Source organism: Rattus norvegicus, chromosome 8 (genome assembly GCF_036323735.1).
Source record: "Rattus norvegicus strain BN/NHsdMcwi chromosome 8, GRCr8, whole genome shotgun sequence".
NCBI classification, from domain to species: domain Eukaryota; kingdom Metazoa; phylum Chordata; class Mammalia; order Rodentia; family Muridae; genus Rattus; species Rattus norvegicus.
Window position 1 is genome coordinate 112,553,736 of NC_086026.1, and position 20,448 is coordinate 112,574,183.

Genomic DNA, 20,448 nt, shown 5'->3' on the forward strand with positions numbered 1-20,448 from the left:
GCCCAAGCCCCTCTCTCCTTTTAAGTCATTCTGAAGTTAGGGAGAGTCTTAGGTAGTGAGAACACCCCCACCCCCGCTTCCCACTGAAGTTCGTTGACTTGGGAGAGGGAAGTGGAAGCATCTCTTTAAGGTCATGTAGGTTGAGCGATAGAGGCTGGGGGGGTCCAGGTAATATCAATTATCCACCCTCTATTCAAGCATTCCAAGAACATTGCTAACTATTCATCCAACAAGATCCAGAGAGCCCTCTGGGCACCACAAGTTAAAGACCAGCTGTGGAGAAAAGGGACAAAGAGGAGAGGACTTGGAGAAGCAGAGCAGTGAGAACGGAGCAGACAGACCTTTGTGGGAATAGCCCATCTGGTAACTGGTTATCACGTTCTTGCTTAAGAAACAAAGCCATGTTGTATTTGCCTTCAACACTTTCAAAGATGGAGAGATGCAGCTAAGCTGGGTCCCGAATTACTGTTACTTGATAGTAAAATATTGTATTGCAGCTTCCCAGAGAGATTGGCACTGGGGTGGGGGTGGGGGTGGGGGTTTGGAGAGAACAATCTTTGCAAATCCAGAAAAAAAATCCTATCTTTCCCAGCCACGGGAGCTAAACATTGGAGGGAAAAAATGTCCATCCTTTGCCAAGAAGGCCAGATTCGTTAACCTTTCATCAGTGATTAAATATGTAAGCAGGTTCTGGGCAAGCCCTTGGCAAATCATTAATGAGAGAAAACTTTTCTCTAGTAACATGCCCTGCCCATTTATCAGTCTCCACACCCATTTCCAGCCCTGTACGGTGGCCACAGGACACAGGGCTCTCTACCTTGCTAAAGTCCCTGCCCCCCCAGGCACCTGCTACACTCTGATAACAACAATAAAATGTACATAGATCACTATAGCTTGCCAAGCCATGCATGTATTTACTGAACTCTTCAAACCACCCAGAATAGGCTTGGCTAGGCTTCAGTCACGTGACACAACACACATTTATCTCTTGTTTGCACAAAGCCCATGGCTTGTTTGGGTGGCTTCCAAGGGTGGCTCAGAATGCCAACTATTTGGACTTGAGGTACCTCTGCTTCGTCGATCCACAATTAGTGAGGCAGGGAAGAAAGCTAAGAAGGTCTCGCCATGGGAAGCAAGTATTTGGGCCAGAAGGAGCACAGTCTTTCTGTTCCCAGGCTCTTGGCCAGAACGAGTTTCACGGCACTATCTAACTTCTGTACAGGTGAGGGAATACAATCCTCTGTGCTGAGAGAGGAGAGGGGACAGACGTAGACAAGTGCTAGAATCTTCCACCGTGGGGAGTGTGTCTAGTGAACCGATATGCTCACTGAGACCCTTCCATTAGTCTTGTCAGAGGGGTGAGCACAGAGAGGGAGGAAGCATCCACATCGGGTCCCCAGAGGTGAAAATATGATACCTGGACAAAGTCAAGGTCAAGGTCAAGGCTGCCTTAGGGGTGGAGAAGTGGGGAGGACAGGCTCAGAACAGGCAGAGCTGATAGATCAGAGGCTTAGAGAGATGCAGGGCCAGAAAAAGGTTCTCTTTAGTTGACAACAACTTAGGCAAAAAGATGAGAAGGCTGAGGAGCTAGGGAGAAGACAGCTGATTGAGTATGCCCTCCCCAAGGGGAGGGGCTTATCTCCAGGGGAGGAGTCTCACCCAGAGCTTCTTCCTGAATGGTGAGGCCAGTGTGACCATCACATCTATAGATAGATAAATGAGGTTCCCTCCAGTTGTCAATCACGCTTTATTTGTTTGGTAGCTGGTGTGTGCAAGGACCAGACAAGAGGCATGTCCTGACTTTGCAGGGCATCTATCTTGAGCAAGGATAGGGATTTGACATGAGGCAAAGACCCAAGTGCTGTGAATTCAGTCGGGAAATCAGAGAAAGGGGCTAGGGCTGATTTCAAGGGTCAGAAGCATGGGCAGAGAGGACAGCCAACTTGTGAACAAAGGTAGGAAGGCAAGCAAACTTGTGCATATGCTGAGAATACACTGGGGCACCTGAAGGAGAACTGTGGTAAGGTCAGAGGGGAGGGTAGAGTCTATCTAGGTTTAGTGGCCCCTTGGGGATCCTTCAGGTCTGGTTTAGACCAAGCCATGAAGATTGGTACCAGCCTAGTTCTCTTCCCATTCAAAGCCTGGGGAATGGCTTTAGAGACCAGTCAACCAGTCCCAGGAGGGCATTCCTACCTCAGAATACAGCCTTGGACCCCAGAGACCAGAACAACCATCCTCCTAAGTAGTCCCAGCTTGCTTCTGGAGTAGTCTCTCTCCCTTGCTTCAGCCAAAGTTATTCTCTCTCTCTCTCTCTCTCTCTCTCTCTCTCTCTCTCTCTCTCTCTCTCTCTCTCTCTCCCTCTCCCTCTCCCTCTCCCTCTCCCTCTCCCTCTCCCTCTCCCTCTCCCTCTCTCTCCCTCCTTCTCCCTCCCTCCCTTTCTCTCTTTCTGCCCCCACCCCCCGACCCCCATGGGAGCTGGAGCCCTAGGCGTATAATTAAAAGCCAAATAGGGCCGCTTATTTGAACAGGTCTTCTGTTCAGGCTCCTAAACTTCTCTTTGCACTGTGGGTCTCTCAGTACAGCATTTAAAATGTACACAGCCCCCCAAAACGAAGGGTGACCTTAGCGGTCTCAGCTAGGGTCAAGCATTAGACTGAATATTCTTAACCTTCACAAACTCCCAGCTTTCAGAGGAGAAATGGAGGTGTGAGTTGGGGGTGGTGTGGGAGATGACTCGAAATGACTCTCCCCTGGGCCCATACTGGGGCAATTGGAATTCCAGAACAGCTCCAGAAGTCGAGAGTGTATTGAAAGATCAGAGAACGCCAAGCCATTCGTGCTTTTGGGCTTCTGGTGAGATGCAATTACCACGCTTTTTAAAGACAGGGGATCTGGAGTGCAACTGGTCTGACTTCCGGCAGAGAGCAGTATCCAGGCCTTATTCTTGCAAGCGTGATCCGTGCTCCTGGGCCCTGAAGTCGTAGTCCGCCACTAGGCGGCGCCGCTCACCAGGGCCGCAGTGAGGCAGCGCCACCGCGGGGATCACCGCATGCAGCTTGCAGAGAGGGTGTTCCTGAGGCCAGGCTGCTCGCTGCCAAGAGCACCCTCTCAAACCCACCGCCACCCTCTGACACTCCAGTCTCCCCACCCAAGCACTCTCGCCCCTGAGGGCGCTCCCAGGCCCTGTGAGCTGGCACGGCCAAGGTGGTCACTCGGCTGCATCGTGGGGCCCCTCCCATCCAGCCTTGTCATGATCTTACAGACTAAAGCAGTCAGTGGTTGCAGGGCACCCAGTCATCTTCCACCTCCACCTTCTAGGTCTCCAGTATTTACCGGTATACCTCTTGGGCCTCAGTCACTAGCCTCTGAAAGACATCATAATCAAAGGCACTGCCCATCTTCAGAAAAGGTGCCTGTGACCCTGTCGCCTTCTAGAGCGTTCTGAAAAGAACTGAGCCCCAGGCCTAGGGGCAAGATAAACAAGACTAACAAAGCTCTTGCTCCTTGGAAGCAAAGGCAGAAGTAGCCAGGACAGCACATAAACTGCCGCTTCCTGTGCCCCCCCCCCCCATTGGCTGATCAATCCCAGGTGCGGCAGAGCTTGAAGGAGACTCGCATCAGACACCAGCATCCCAATGCAGGGGAAACTGGACTCTCCACCTCTTGCCTTAAGTCTCCCTTTTTTGATTTCTATATGTCAAGCATTAGCTCTTCCAGCCTTAAATGAGTAAGCCAAAAATTTACAAACAAGACGAAACCATGTTTTTAAAACTCTTTCCTGGCAGTGTACGACTAAAATCATTTCAGATCTGCTAATCGTTCAGTGCATTTTGACAGATGTGTATGAGAGCACGATCACCATGTCCATTTAAGTATAGAGCACTGTAACTCTCAGAAACTATGTTGATATTGGTTTGAGTACATTTTCCCACTCTGCGTCCCTCCAGTGAGGAGCTTTCTCTCCCTGCGAGTTAACCTAACTTATTCGAAAGCTTCATGCAAATGGTTTTATGCAATCCATCCTAATGTTTCTGAGATCCATTGCTTGTAGCTGTGGTTGTTCATTCTTTTATAGTGTTCCATAGCACTCTCTTGGCTGAATATGCCACAAAGTCTTTATCTATTCATGTTGCGACATTTTTATTATGATAAATAAAATTACTATGAAGATTTGTGAGTGAGCTTTTTGCAAATTTTCATTTCTGTTGGAGACATGTCCAGAAGTGGAAAAAATGATAGCTTATAGGCTATAAAAAATTAACTCTTTCCAAAGTTGAATGACCTAGCATCTCATTAGCGATGCAGAAGTCTCTTGAAAGTTTGGTGTTTCCAAAAAGAGCTCTATTGGGGTTTATGTGGCCTGTAGTCATACCCACACGTTCACAGTCCGCTGTCGACTTGTTTGGATAAATGTGTGTATTCCTATGTCTGCTGTGGTGTCACGCCTGGGCTTATGTACTAGAATATGTACTTGAACCCCCAGTTTGTGGCGCTGTCTGGGGAGGGTGTGGAGAAGTGCAGCCTTGCTGAAAGAGGTGCCCTAGGGGAGCCATTTTTTTTTTCAGCTTCACCCCACATCCACATCCCTTTCTTTCTACTTCCGGTTGCCATTGAAGCCGGTGATCGCTAAGGTTTCTGCTCCAGCTCCCAGGCCTCACCAACTATAACAGATTCTCCCTAGGGAGAGAGAATCATACTTAGTACTCTCTGAACGATTATATCATAATTTTGTAATTTATATTTTAGATTCTTTCATTGTGGATGACCTCAGACGTCCCAAACACCCTGGGTCGTTCTCCTCCGCCATTTTTTCTGCCGATCCTCAGATTACCCTTTCAATGAGTTGTCTCCAAGCTCATTGAGTTTTCGTCGGCACCCTGTAAATATCCCCTTGCAACCACCCACACATATGTTCATTTTCGTATAATGTTTCTCAGGTCTAAAAATACTGTTTCTTTTTTTAATCACTTCCATAATCCCTCTGCTGTGTCCCTGTTTACCAATTCGCATTGTAGTCAAAGACTGTAAGGTCTTTGAGCTATTTTTAATAGCTACCTCCAACTCTGTCTGCTCAGGTAGACATCTGGGTCATCTCATAACTTGGCTGCTTTGCTTTCTCTACTTTGGCCACATTTCCCCTTTTATTCGCTAGTCTAGTTTTTTAATATGCCCTGGACATTATGAGTGATGTTCTGTAGAGACTCCAGGTCCCATTAATGTCATGTTCCCCTGGTGTTTAGGATTGAACATGAGGTCTTGCAGATGTAAGTAAATAATCAGCCACTGACCTTCATTCTCAATCCTGTTATTATTTCCTAAAGAATCATGACTCTCATTTTTAATACACACACACACACACACACACACACACACACACGCACGCACGCACGCACGCACGCACGCACGCACGCACAGAGCCGTATCTTGATTGTCTGGGTTTACAGTAGTCTGAAGAATGAGAAGAAGGTTCTCACTCAGCTTTTTACTTGTTGGTAAGAAAATCTAAGACCTTAGAAAGAGTTTCCTACACAGAGCAAAGTAGCACTAACCATAAAATGATCTGACAGTTGACCCATATTGTTTCCATTGCTGTGACGAAACAGTGGGACAAAGTGCAACTCAGGGAGGAAAGGGTTGACTTTCATCTTGTGATTCTCATCAAGATTCATCACTGAAGGGAAGTCAGGGCAGGAACCTGGAGACAGGAGTTGATGTAGAGGCCATGGAGGGATGCTGCTTACCATGTAGAGGCCATGGAGGGATGCTGCTTACCGGCTTGCTCCCATGCCTTGCTTAACCTGCTGTCTTTGAGAACCCAGGCCCACCAGCTGAGGGGGTGCCACACCCACAATGGGCTGGGCCTTCCTAATTACACTGGTTACAATTCTGCCAATAAACACACGGCATCACAGGTAAGTCTTGCAAGTGTTTTGTAGAGTGAAGACTGAAACACAGAATATAAAAACAGCAATTCCCAAAACAAACAGCAAGAAAGAAGAGTTAAATTTGGGAAAAGAAATTTTAGTGGCTGAGAGGAGGAAGGAGTGTTGATTGTAGCAATGTTCTATTTCTTGAACTCATGATGGGAACATTGTGTCGTAATTCATTCCGATGTGCATTCTAATCTCTTGTACTTTCGTAAATTGAACTTCCCAGTATAAAGCATTGCCGTGCCATGCATATGCCTCAGTTGGACACTAGAATAATTGCCCCATATGCCCGGGAATTAAACAAAGAATCATCTTTGAAGTCAAATTCATACCTAATATTTTCTACAGGTTTATTTAATTAGGAGTTTTGATGGATTTCAGATTATACTCAGCACTCAGGGTTCCATTATATTAATAATACGCTTCAGACTTGTTTTCATGTTAAAATGTCCTGACTGGCAAGCATTCTCCATTGTAGAATTTGTATTAATTTGTCATTCCATTTATGAAGTTGTTTGAATGAGGGCTGCTATGACTGTGCTCCAAGGGGGAGGCCTGCTCTGAACTTCATTTTTCCCTAGACATGGCCTCGAGCCAAAAGTCTGACTTTTTTTTTCTTAGTAAAATCTAAGAGAAAGGTGACATTTCCTCCTTGCTTTCTCAGTCTGCAGTCATAGGAAGAAAACAATTAAGTTGTAACACTAGGCATAATTTATAATAACAGACTAGTCTGTGTTGCTTGAAACTCATTCGGTACCGAAAATAATGCAATTAGTAGATTTTTAGCCCCAAACATCTTTATCTATTTGTCTCACCTCAACAGAGTGCAGTATTTACTTATCAAATGAGAGCTTAATTAGTATGATTACTATATGGCTTAATTTTATACTTGCAAAGTACTTATTCCAAAAACAGTTTTGTCTGTTTCTTTTCAAAAAAAAAAAAGTCTAATCCTCTATCCATGAGTTTAAAAAAAGAAAGAACTCATTTAATATGCTTACCCACATCTCCCAGCTTAAAACCCACGGTTTTACTCGGCTTTCTATGGAGTTGCCAAGATGGCTGCTCACCCGCCCCAACCCTGGCTGTAGAGACATAAAGAAGGCAGAGGAAGGAGCATGTCCATCTCCTTTGCTGTAAGGACTGTGAGTCAGAAAGCTCCAAACCACTCCGGTGTTTCTCTGAATGCAGGATTGTGACCACATCTTCGGGCTGATAATCTGCCAAGGTTTAGTGGGTCAGAGGTGGGCTATCAGGCAGGAAGGTGTGATGGTTTGCATCTTGACGGGATCAGGGATCACCTAGGAGACAAGCCTCTGGGCACAGCTCTGCAGGATAATTTAGCCTCTGTGCCAGCAAGCAATTGTGTTGGATTAACTGGTGTGAGAAGACATATCTGAAGTGAGCAGTCTCATTCCCTGGGGTCGGGTCCTAGACAATGTACAAGAGAGAAACCTATCTGAGCAGGAGCTCAACCTCCTCCAGCTGGATCTATCACTGTCCCTTAACTGTCATAGAAGAAATGTCATTGTTATTTTAAAGTGAGTCTGCTATAAATTCTTACCAAAAAAAAAATCCTCTCAAGGAGGGAAGTTTACTATAACTTTGTTTTTTGGTATTGAGATCAAGCCTTGGGTCTTTACCACTGAGCCACACTCATACCCCCCACCCCACCCCACCCCCACACACAGGCTATTACGTTTTTATTCCTCAGAGACTTAGTTTATAAACTGTGTGATCAATCACGTCAAGACAAGAGGGAACACAACCAAGGATTCCTTGTCAAGTGATTAGAGAACAAATTCAAATCCCTGGCACACATATGGTGAAGAGCCAGAGATTTTATAAAATGTTCCCTTGTAAGTAATCTTTTTCCATAACAAATATACAAAATAAAGCTAGCACTAACTATAAATGTAGTTTCTACAGCCTCAAGGTAGGTGTGTGTGTGTGTGTGTGTGTGTGTGTGTGTATGTGTGTGTGTGTGTGTGTGGTGGTGGTGGTGATGATGTTAAAATGCTTACAGCTGAACCCAGGGTTACACTATATGCTAGGCAGGCACCACCACTGAGCTGTACCCCCATCCCAGCCCCACAAAATTGCAATATTAAGGACTAGATTCCTTCTAGAATTAACAAAGAAACCTAGGGTTAAAGTGCAGAAGGTTAGAACTCTTAGGAAAACAAACTACTTCCAGATTATGACACAATAAAAATAAACAAAGAATTACCATTTCCCATTTTCTCTTTTATATAAAGAAACTCACTCAGTATATGTTTGTGTAAATGTCTCTTTTATTTCCTCAGAGAAGAGAGCTGTATCCAAGCCGTACAAACACATGGGTTGGGCTGAGCCCAGAGTGTTTCTTTCTCTGTTGTAACTAGCGGTCAGCCTAGACCTGGAAGCTTCTAACCTCCATACAACCTAATTTTCCAAGCTGACTGATTCAATCCAGCCTCTCTTGGCTTCTCACTGAACTTCTCTGCTTGGCCTCATACTAACTTTGGAAATATGTTCTAATCTCCTGACTTCTTCCAATGCTCTGGTTAGTTCTGTCTTCACCTGTCTGCTTGTTCTCTCTGCCACCTGTCTTTATAAAACTACCATACTCAAAAACACCTACCATATACCATACCGTAAAATTTCCTTCTTGCTGCCCTTAACTAACTTCTCTTTCCTGTGCTGTTCTTGTGTGAGGCGGGTGTATCCTATCTCTGACTCATTCTGTTAAATCTTTCTGATTCATCACTTTGTCTGCCCCTCAATTAGATGTTACTTCCTCAATTAGATGTTATTTTCAAACATGGCTGCTTCCTTTTACAAACTAACCATGCTGTCATTGTGAGGGATTAAAGGTGTGCACTACGATCCTGTCTGTATTTCAGCCAGATCATAAAGACCTAGAAGGTCCTTGGATGTAATCCCTTGCCAGAGCAGCCATGTTGCTGGATTTTAATTCTTGTTTAGGTTTATAATAACAATGATGACGATGATGACAACGACAATGACGATGACAGACCTGATTAATATAAATCATTCGCACACTACAAAGATCGAAGTGGGAGTTTCTGGATATGTCAAGTGATGCAGACTCATGTGGTAGTTTGCTAAGGACAGACACATGGGAGGACATGTGATGTTTGGAGAGAGTGTAAATAGGACTCAATGACAATGATGGGGCCCTTACAAGGAAGCATTTGTTGAGAGTATGAGCCCACCATACTTTGTCTTTGTTCATCTTCACTTTATTGAAAGAGACACAGCAGAGAACTTCTCCTGGTGTTCGGGCTTGTTCTGGTCATTCTCTCCCGCTGACTCATGCTGATTCTGCGGAAGCCTGGCAGTTTCTGCTGGATCGTGTCACTGCTGCTGATTCATGTTTGGTATCCTGACACTGCTGAACTGGACTGCTGGCATCCTGATAAATAGAGATTGGAATCACCCCAGAGAACTACTAAACAAGTCCGCATCCCCTTGTCTGATTCACCTAGAAGTGGGGTGGAAGTGTTTGAGCACCCTTATCAAAAATAGGTTTAAAAAAATATCTAAGCCTACAATTGTGGTCTAAAGTGAAGCTTTATCACTTCAAGCTGCCAAAAGGTGCACTTCTGATGGTTAACTTCGTCAACGCAATTGGATTAATAGATACCTGAGGAATTGAGATACACTTTTGTTTATAAGAACTTTTTTAGAGAGCATTGAAGAGGGATGGCCAGACCTGAATGTGGGCAGCTCACGATTCAGGGTCCTAGAGTGACTAAAAAGAAGAACAAGGAGGAGAATGAGGAAGAGGAAGAGGAGGAGGAGGAAGAAGAGGGGAAGCAGAGAAGAGAGGAGGAGGAAGGGGAGGAGGAGGAGGAGGAGGAGGAGGAGGAGGAGGAGGAGGAGGAGGAGGAGGAGGAGGAGGAGGAGGAGACAACCAGTTGAGCACTGGCATTTTCCCTTCACTGTTTTCTGTTCCATTGAGAAGCTAGGAGGTGAAAGTTCACAGGTGGAGACATGCTTTGCCTATCGTGGTGGACTCATACTCTCAAACCATGAACCAAAAGAAATAATTTTTCCCTCATGTTTTTTTTTAAAGTCAGGCATTTGGTCATAGCAACAAGAAAAGTAACTAATACACTAGTTTTAAAAATCATGTTGGGGGGTTGGGGATTTAGCTCAGTGGTAGAGCGCTTGCTTAGCAAGCGCAAGTCCCTGGGTTCGGTCCCCAGCTCTGAAAAAAAGAAAAAAAAATCATGTTGGTCTAAGAAATCAGTAACTCATGTCAACTTGGCATTAATATTCCATTAAAGGGGTAATAACTCTGGACTCATCAACATCAGGCTTTCTTCACAAATGTCTCATACTTTTATAACAAATGTTACAATAGCAATGCTTATAATTGAAATGTGCATATTGATCCATTTTCAAAAAACAGGTTTGAGTCATTTTCGGTTTGTATTATAAAAAGCTGCAAAATAAGTGTTTGTTCTTATTTTGCCGGATCATACATAATTTTCCCTCTTTCTTTGCCATTTCCAAATTAGATACTTCACATGAGAATGTAAAACCAGGAAGGAGAAAAAAAATCCCACTGACATTTAAACTTTGTTTATTGAATATCTGGCCAACATTTGTTTTGTACTTCTCCTAAGCCTGGGTTATTAAACTCGCTGAAACATTTTCTGGCATGATCAAGCCTAATTTTATTTATAGCTACCTGAGATTATTTTTGACACATATAAAATATTCAAAATATTCTTATTTCAGATTCAGCTCAGACTTTTAGGCCACAAATGGACAGTATTTTGCAAACTAATTTGGAAATCCTTGAAGATACCATGTAAAAATATCACAGGACAGTATCACTTATGCCATATGAGTTACTTAAACTTTAAATGGTTCCTGTAATTTTTCTAACATTAGATCGATTATTTCTGATATTTTGAAAGGAATCCCCTACAGAAAATTCATTATGAGGTACCTTAACTGAAGATTAATTTTGTAAAGATCTTTCCTGTTTTCATATTTTAAATATAATTTCCATGACAAAAATGAGAAGTTTTTTGCCATTTCTTCTTAAAGTATCATTGTTATTATGGATGCAGGAATCCTATTATTTTGTCTGGTCATGATGATAACTTAGATCTTGGGAAATGTATTATATATTTAATTCTGGTTTCAGGATAAAAATCCCATCACTTCTTATAGACCTGTTACGAGATACTTAGCAAGTTCAGTAATAGTTGAAAATATCTACAACTCCTGACTCATTCGCTTTTTTTGTTTGTATGATTTTAGTTTTTCAACACAAAGTTTCTCTGTGTAGCTCTGGCTGTCCTGGAATTCACTCTGTAGACCAGGCTGGCCTCGAATTACTGTCCACCACTGTGTCCATTGCTGTCCACCACTACTATTGTCCACTACTGTCCACCACTGTCCACTACTGTTGTCCACTAGTGTCCACTACTGTCCAATACTCTTGTCCACTCCTGTCCACCACTGTTCCCTACTGCCCACCACTCTGTCCATCACTGTCCACCACTGTCCACTACTGTTGTCCACTGCTGTCCACCATTGTCCACCATTGTCCACCACTGTACACTGTTGTCCACTACTGTCCACTACTGTTTTCCATTGCTGTCCACCGCTGTCCACTACTGTCCACCGCTGTCCACTACTGTTGTCCACTCCTGTCCACCACTGTCCATCATTGTCCACCACTGTCCACTGCTGTCCACTACTGTTGTCCACTGCTGTCCACCACTGTCCACCACTGTCCACTACTGTTATCCACCGCTGTCCACTACTGTTGTGCACTACTGTCCACTACTATTGTCCACTGCTGTTCACAACTGTCCACCATTGTCCACCACTGTCCACTGTTATCCACTACTGTTTTCCACTGCTGTCCACCGCTGTTCATCACTGTCCACCGCTGTCCACCACTGTCCACAACTGTCCACCACTGTTCAATACTGTTGTTCGCTACTGTCCACTACTGTCCACTACTGTCCACTACTGTTTTCCACTTCTGTCCACCACTGTCCACTACTGTTGTCCACTATTGTTCACTACTGTCCATCACTGTCCACTACTGTCCACTGTTGTCCACCACTGTCCACCACTGTCCACTACTGTTGTCCACTGTTGTCCACTACTGTCCACTGTCATTCACCACTGTCCACCACTGTTGTCCACTGCTATTGTCACCACTGTCCATTACTGTCCACCACTGTCCACTACTGTTGTCCACCATCATCCACTACTGTCCACCACTGTCCAGTACTGTTGTCCACTACTGTCCACACTGTTGTCCACCGTTGTCTACTACTGTCCACCACTGTCCACTACTGTCATCCACTCCTGTCCACCACTGCCCACTACTGTTGTCCACTACTGTCCACCACTGTCCACTACTGTTGTCCACTACTGTCCACCACTGTCCACTACTGTTGTCCACAATTGTCCACTGTTGTCCATCACTGTCCACCACTGTCCACTGCTGTTGTCCACCACTGTCCACTACTGTTGTCCACTGCTGTCCACTACTGTCCACCACTGTCCACTACTGTTGTCCACTACTGTTGTCCACTGCTGTCCACTACTGTCCACTGCTGTCCACTACTGTCCACCACTGTCTACCAAGCAAGCAAGCTCTGCTTCTGTCTCCGGAGTGCTGGAATTCCAGGCGTGCGCTGCCAGTTACCGGCTCTCAGTTCTCATTTTTCACACAGGAATTTTTTGTTGTGTGCTATAAGTTTTAGTTGCTCTCATTATATTTGTGCATAACGTCCTCTAGTTTCTTCCTTCAGTTTTTGTGTGCAGTGTGTGTGTGTGTGTGTGTGTGTGTGTGTGTGTGTGTGTGTGTAGAACAGAGGTCATCATTGGATGTCTTCCGTGATCAACTTCCATTTTACTTTTAAAACAGGTCTCTTATTGAACCTGGAGCTCACCCACTGGCCAGACCAGCTAGCCAGTAAGCACCAGGGATCTACTTATCTCCACCCCCTCTTCGCTAGGTTTACAGCATCCATAGCACCATGCCCATCTTTTATGTGGGTGTTAGGATCAAACCCTGGTCCTTGTGCTTGTGCAGCTAGCACTGTACAGATCGAACCATCTCCCCCTTCCCCTGGTTTCCTTTTCTTTCTTCTGGTCATAGTACTATTGTGCCCCTTAGATTCTCATTTTATACCCGAAGCTTTGTGCACTCATTCCCTCTCTAATTAACTAATTACTGTGTGTATGTGTGTGTGTGTGTGTGAGAGAGAGAGAGAGCATTGTGTTGTATGCGCATCACCTGGGAAGCCAGAGAATGAGGTCAGGTGTCTCGCTCCACCTTGCTCTTTTGAGGCAGGGTCTCTCACTGAACCTGGAGCCAGGCTGGCTAAAAGCAAGCCCCAGCGAGCCTCCTGTCTCTTCACCACCACAGTGAAGGATTTCCAGGCTCATGTGACTACACCTGGCTTCTTATGTGGCTTCTCGAGCTTGCCCACATAACGAGCTTTATTAGCCACTAGGCCATTTCCACAGTCCCTAATCTGTTACTTTCTAATGTAGGAAAATAATTTCATTAGTAATTACAACTTATATAGGTCCCACTGTACCTATAGTATCTGAATATAATATCATGCTATTATACTGATGTATAAATATATAAATAAATTCGTGCTGAGTCAATCCATTAGCACTGACTAGAAACACAAAGTGCTTGTGCATAATTATAGAAAACACCGTGACACAGGATACAATAAGTTATGTAATGCTAATGTGACAGGGCAAATTTTAAGTCCATAAAAAATGATAAAGCTGTGTTTTAAAAAGAAAATTTGTGTTAAAAAGAAAAGTTGTGCTTTGGGGTTTAAGTTGTGGTGTTGATATTCCATAAATGTGTGGGAAATGCACTGTTAGGAAAACAGCCCAGAAGCTTCTTCAAAGGTAGTCATATGACAGAGAAATCTAACTCCTGGGCACGCATACTAGTGGCCTGAAGGTATATGTTAACATCAAGATCTGTATGTGTATATTGATGGCAGTTTTACTTATAATTTCCCCAAATTGAGACTATGAAACTGTATCGTAATTTGACAAATAATAAAAAGCAAATGGATAGAGCTTAACTAATTTTTCTAAGTGAGATAGAATAGATCTCAACGGCTGCCTATTGATTGATCCCATGTGTATGACATTCTGGGAAGGACGAAGCCACGGGAGCAGAAAGCAGGTCAGTAGCTGCCTGCTCAGGAGAGAAGGGACACATTCATTGTTCTGTGAAAGAGAAGGGACTCCCAGGCCTGTCCTTTGTGATGCTGTAATAGCGGGTTTATAACTCAAAATCGGTAGAAATTAGTATAATGAATGGCGTTAATGTATGGAGACATCGTGTGAGGTGAGGTTATCAAGTGAACCTAGGGTGGGGTGCAGGCAGAGAGGATATCCAGCTCCACTGTGAATCAGTGTCATAACTACAGCCTATTTCATTTTCCCGTTACTGTGATAAAACACTCTGAGAAAATCAATGTAAGTGGTAAGAGGCTTGTATTGGCTAGGATTTTGTTTAATTGTTTGTTTGTTTTGTCACCTTGAGCCAAGATGGGTCATGAGGAAAGGGGCTTCCCAGCAGAGAAAATGCTCCCATCATATTGACCTGTAGGCAAGTCTGTGTGGTCATTTTCTTGATTGACTGATGTGGGAAGGCCCAACCCACTGTGGGCAATACCACCCCTGGGCAGGTGGTCCTGGATCCTAAAGAAAAACAAAACAAAATAAAATAAAAAAGCAAAGCAAAACAAAACAGTATAACACAACAACCCAGGTTCAGCAAGCCACGAGGAACAAGCCAGTAGTCAATATTCCTCCAGGGCCTCTGCTTCAGTTCACACCTCCAAGTTTGTGACCCAACTTCCCTCAAGGATGGACTGTAATCTGCAAGATGAAACAAATCCTGTCCTCCTTAAGTGGCTTTTGGTGATGGTGTTTATTACAGCAATAGAAACCTAACCAGAATGGTCTTTATTTTAGTTTACGATTCCAAGAAGAGAAGGGACACATTCATTGCTGTGTGCTAGAGAAGGGACTCCCAGGACTGTTCTTGTCCCAAAGGCAAAAAAAAAAAAAAAAAAAAAAAAAAAAACTAAATAGGAAGCTCTACCCTGTGAAGATCCAAATTCATTTAAAGCAAGAAAGCCCAACTTCAGAGCTCCTTAAAAGCAACTGCCTAGGGAAATGTCTCCCCAAGACCAGTGCACAAAAGCCAAATGCGACTGTGGCTCACTGGTACCAGGATCTATCCAAGCTAGCAAAATCAGACAGCAGACAGCATGGAGGGTACAGGATGTAGAAACTCTTGATGAGCAGCTGAGGCCCGGCAGTGTGTAGCGGGGCTGGAGACCCTGAACAGAGGTACTAAGAGGTATGAAGTTGTGAAAATGAAGCCCCAGTGTTATGGAGAACCCTCTGGGATGTTAGAGGTGTCAGAACTAAGGGACATCTGTCAAGGAGATTTGCAGGCATGGAGCGGAGGTGGCCTAGGAGAGAATCTGTGTGTTCTACAGGTGGCAGAGTCAGAGGAGTGAAGCTATCTGAGTCCTCTGGTACCCAGTTGATTATGATATGAGCTCCAGTTGCTGGACAGGAAGCTGCAGGATCTGCTGTTCGTCCTGTTGGATTTTAGTTTTGCTTTGGTGTGATTGTTCCCTGCTGGGCCCTGGTTCTTCCATTTTTAAATATATTTACTCTATGCCCTTATATGCTATAAGTATGTAACATTATTATTGTTATTTTATGGGAGCTGACTTTGAACTTCTAAAATATTGAAGTTGTTAAAGACTGTGGGGATCTTCAATGTTGGAATGAGTGCCTCTTTCAAGGTCTCGAGCCTGTGGGGAAGAGAAATGGAAGGGCATATTAGTTATTTTCCTATCAATGTGACAAAACACCATAACCATATATGACTTGCAAAAAGGAAGAGCTAATTTCAGCTTTCGGTTCATAATGAACATAATGATGAACATAGTGAGTACATAATGATGGAGAAGAAATGGTAGCTGATGGTCTCGGCTGCGGAGAAGATCACATCTTCAACCACAAGCGGAGAGCAGAAAAACCAACAAGAAATGGGACAAGGCTATAAACTCTGAAAGTCTGGATCATCTGACGTATGTCTTCCAGCAAGGCTCCATCATCCAAAGATTCCATAACCTCCCAAACAGCTCCACCAACCAGGGACAGAGACCCCAACTATGTGAGCCTGTGGGGGACATTCCTTACCCACATCACCACAAAGGTTATGGTTTCAAAGTGATGTGCTTGACCCGCTTCCCCCAGTGCTCAGGAAACATGGAAGAGGAAGGAGAAAGACTGTAAGGTACAAAGGCCAAAAAGTGTCTTCTGTATATGACAGAACCACAGCACTCATGATCTCAGAGCAGCTGAGGCTGTCCACACAAGACCCACACAAGAGAAAAAAAATAATATTAATACATCAAAAATGCATTGTTGGGCTGGAGAGATGGCTCAGTGGTTAAGAGCACTGACTGCTCTTCCAAAGGACCTGAGTTCAATTCCCACATGGTGGCTCACAACCATCTGTAAAGGGATCCAATGCCCTCTCTTCTGATGTGCCTGAAGGGAGCTACAGTGTATCCATATAAATAAAAATAAATCTTTTTTTAAGTGCATTGTTTAAGAAGATCAGGGCAACCAATAAACCTCTAGACAGAATGCTGGGGGACAGGGAAGAAGGCATCTATAAACTGTCAATGACTAAAATAGGAGACATATCACTAGACAGTTTATAGAATTAAAAGATTAATAAGACAACATTACAAATAGTCTCTCTCACACACAAATTGTATAGCTTAAATGGAAAGATTCCTTTAAAGACACCGTTGCTGATCCCTCATGAAAACTAACAGAGAACCCAAAGAGCCTAATATTTATTGAAGAAACTGAACTGATGTTTTTTAAGTCTCCCCATAAAGAAAAGCAAGAATTAATGACTTCATTAGTTAATTTCATCCAACTTAAATTTTTTTCACTAGCAAATTATTTTATCTGGGTATGGTAGTTCACACTTTTAATCCCAGCACTCAGGAGGCAAAAACATCTCTGAATCTGAGTCCAGCTTGGTCTACAGAGGACAGCCAGGGCTACACAAAGAAACTGTGCCTCGAAAAATAACTACATAAAAATTTAAGGATCTTTATTTATGTGTGTCTGTGTGTCTGTGTGTCTGTGTGACCTGTGAGTGCCCATGGAGACCAGAAGAGGGAGTCAGAGCTCCCTGGGGCGGGTCATGAGCTGCCTGATGTGGGTGCTCAGAACAGAACTCTGGTCTTCTGGAAGGAAGCACAGGAAATGCTCCTAACCACTGAGTCATCTCTTGCCAGAAATGGATGATATCTTTGTACTTCTCAGTTCCTTTTCTGAGGCCAGCATGAGTCCACTATCCAAACCAAATGATGATGTCAAAAGAGAAGAAAATTGCGGGACAACAATCATAGCTCCCCCCCCCCAAAAAAGCCAAAATTTTAGGATGTCAAATTTAATGTATATAAAAGAACAACTTATAATAATCAAGTAAGGTTTATCTAAAGAATACAAAGAACTCAGGCATCAATGGCCTACCTCTTAGCACTAATGGAGTAGATCCACTGATACAAACAGGAACTCAGATTCTCCCCATAGAGTTATCTATGCCAGAAAGACCTCCTTCTTGATTGTCTATATAACAGGCTATGACAATGAACTTGTAAGATACTACCCTGGTGGAAGGGGGGGTAGGTAAAGTACCCATGGTTCTGACTTCTTTTTTGCAACTTCTTGTGAACCCATAGTGAGTTCCAAATAAAGAGAAATGTGTAGAATGTTTTTAGGTAAATAGCCAAGGGCAAATAGCCAAGACGTTCTTGAAGAACATAAAGACACATGGGTGGTGAGGTGGCTGTATGCTCTGACAGCGACCTTTAGCATAAAGATAACATACATCACGTTCTAGTCCACCTGATGTGTTTCCTCTCTGCAAACCTTTGGAACCTTTATGCAGGTACACCAGGAGACAGGTCGAGAACATTCCTATCTGCACCATTTGCAAAGCAGAAAGAAGGCTGGGTGTTTTTTCCAAGGTTAATTTCCTGGCTCTGCTAAGGTACTGTGGTTATGTAAGATGTTATCGTGGGGCTGTTGGATGAAGAGACACAGAAACTTCCTGTACTATTTTTTGAAACCTCTATGTAATCTAAAACTATTTCAAGCTTTAAAAACTGGACACATTTTTACTGAAAATGGTTTCAAAATTGGGGCAGACAGTGGAATACTAAACAGTCATGGGGCAGAAAGACTCTGCTCTATGCATGAACAGGAATCTTGGTAGCACAATGGGAAGGAGAGCGCAAGTCGGGAGACAGAGCTTGAAATATGAATTCAAAAGACTCAAGAGAAGTGGAAGTGGTGAGAGGACACTTCTAAATGGGCTACAACTGAGAGAAAAACCAGAGTTTGGGTTTTTCTGCCTTGGGGAAGGAGGAAGGGGGGGAGGGAATAAAAGAAATATTGGAAGGCAAGTGCGTGTTCATTGTGATGCAGTGTCTTTCCGTGTCCCTTGTTCAGAGAGCACACTCATCAGCTAGAGCAGAAAGATGCTATGCAGAAGGAACTCTTTCTAGTGGGGCTGCCAAATCGAGGCTTAACAGTGGCTCTTTTTTTCTAGCACATGGGAAAGGCCTGATGTCCCAGGACACAATAAGGATAATCCCTTCCCCTAGGAGACAAAGGAACGGCAAGGGTAGGAGAGAGACTTGGAAGAGAGCAGATGCACTCTGAGGTTAGCAGTCACACAGTGTGAAGATGATGCTGTGTAGTTCTGCCCAGACTGCAGGAGCCAACCCAGTCGACTGAACCAGTAAGGGTGAGGAGACGGGAGGATGTGACCCCCTTGGATGCCTTGACCACCGCTGACCTTTCACTCAAAGTCAGGGAGAGGTGTGGCTTAGGAGTAATTTCCTCTTTGTGGGAGTGTCCAACCTCTAGCTATTGAGACACAACATTGCAATCTACAAAACCCACGCTGTAGAACCAGGCAATGGAATCAACAACAAACAAAAACTTGCAAAAAAAATTTTTAAAACCCATCCAGTATCTCATAATGTTCTACATAAGATTGCAATATTGCACTGGGCTGAGTTCATAGCTATCCTGTAAGGCCTATGGACAGTAGGTTGGACACACCTGCCAGAACTTTCTTCAGCCCATGCTGGATCCTGAGACAGCAGCATACGCGGGACAAAAGTAGGGTGCAGCCTGAGAGTTACCCTTAGTCATGTGCCAAACGCTGTGCGCTTATATCTCAGAGGGATGACCTGCGTGCAACTCCAGGAACTCCAAAACCGAAGAAGACCACGGGAATAGAACACTTACTCTGATTTGAGAGTAATTTTAGACATTAATGCGAGCATTCGGCAACTGTTTCCTAAGCTGTGTGAAGTGGAACCCCAGCTGCTCCTTCCATAGAGTTTCTTGAGGGGTTTAACCTGCGGCAGGGAGACTCTAGTAGGGACATTCTGGACAAATTCACAAATGTCCCTTGGGAAATCTGGAGGCACGGGGGTGCATGTCACCCGTGGCTCTCTTTGTGTAACATACACTACACATTCCAAACGTTCCCAAATAAACATTCCGGGAATGGCTAGAGAAGGTCAAGACTGACAAGTGGCAGGAGAGGAAGAGGGGAGGGGCTTCGTAAAGCCTCAGTTAACCGGATGCTTTAGATTGTTCTGTTTGGGGAGTGCATTTAGCCCCAGTCTGGCATCTGCTCTTTATGTGTGTCCTGCAAGCATAGAGGTCGCCCCCTCTTATCATCTTGGAGATCATTACCTAAACCTAAATTAACCAAATCTAGCTAGCAGGGTGCAGGCGCGTGGTTGGACTGGTGGCCTCAGGGTCAAAAGAGGCAGTGGACTGTCCTTGGGTTAGTGGAGCTGGCTTCCACCACGGAGCAGGTTAGGATTCAAACCCAACTAGGCACATCCTGTAAGGGCTTCTCTCCCACTGGCCAGCTTTGCGGGGGGGACAACCACAGACCCCTTCCCATGAAGAGTCTGAGCCTAGATAGGAGGGTGAGCTAGAGGCCACCGGGGACCACAGAGGAGCCATATCCCACATCTGCTCCAGGTATCCCCAGATCTTCCTGCTCACCACCACACCACACACTGGCCCTTTTCTACCTTCCTGCACTGTCTGCCATCTGGGTCTGAGACTCATCTAGGTGTCAAACACGAGAAGCAAATGTCCTCCTACCCTCACATCCTGTCCTTTTTTTTTCCCCCCTAGGTGGATGGGGGAGACAAGCAGCGGGCCAGAGCAAGCCGCTCCAAAGGGGACAACTCTCATAGGCGCAAGGGGAGGTGGCTCTCCCGGGCGGGCTGCCAGCGGGGGTGGGCGGTGGTGCTGGATGGCGCACGCCCCCCAAGCCCCGCAAACCCACCGGCCCCGCATGACATCAGAGGCTGGGGAGAGCGCAGAGCGCAGGCGCGGG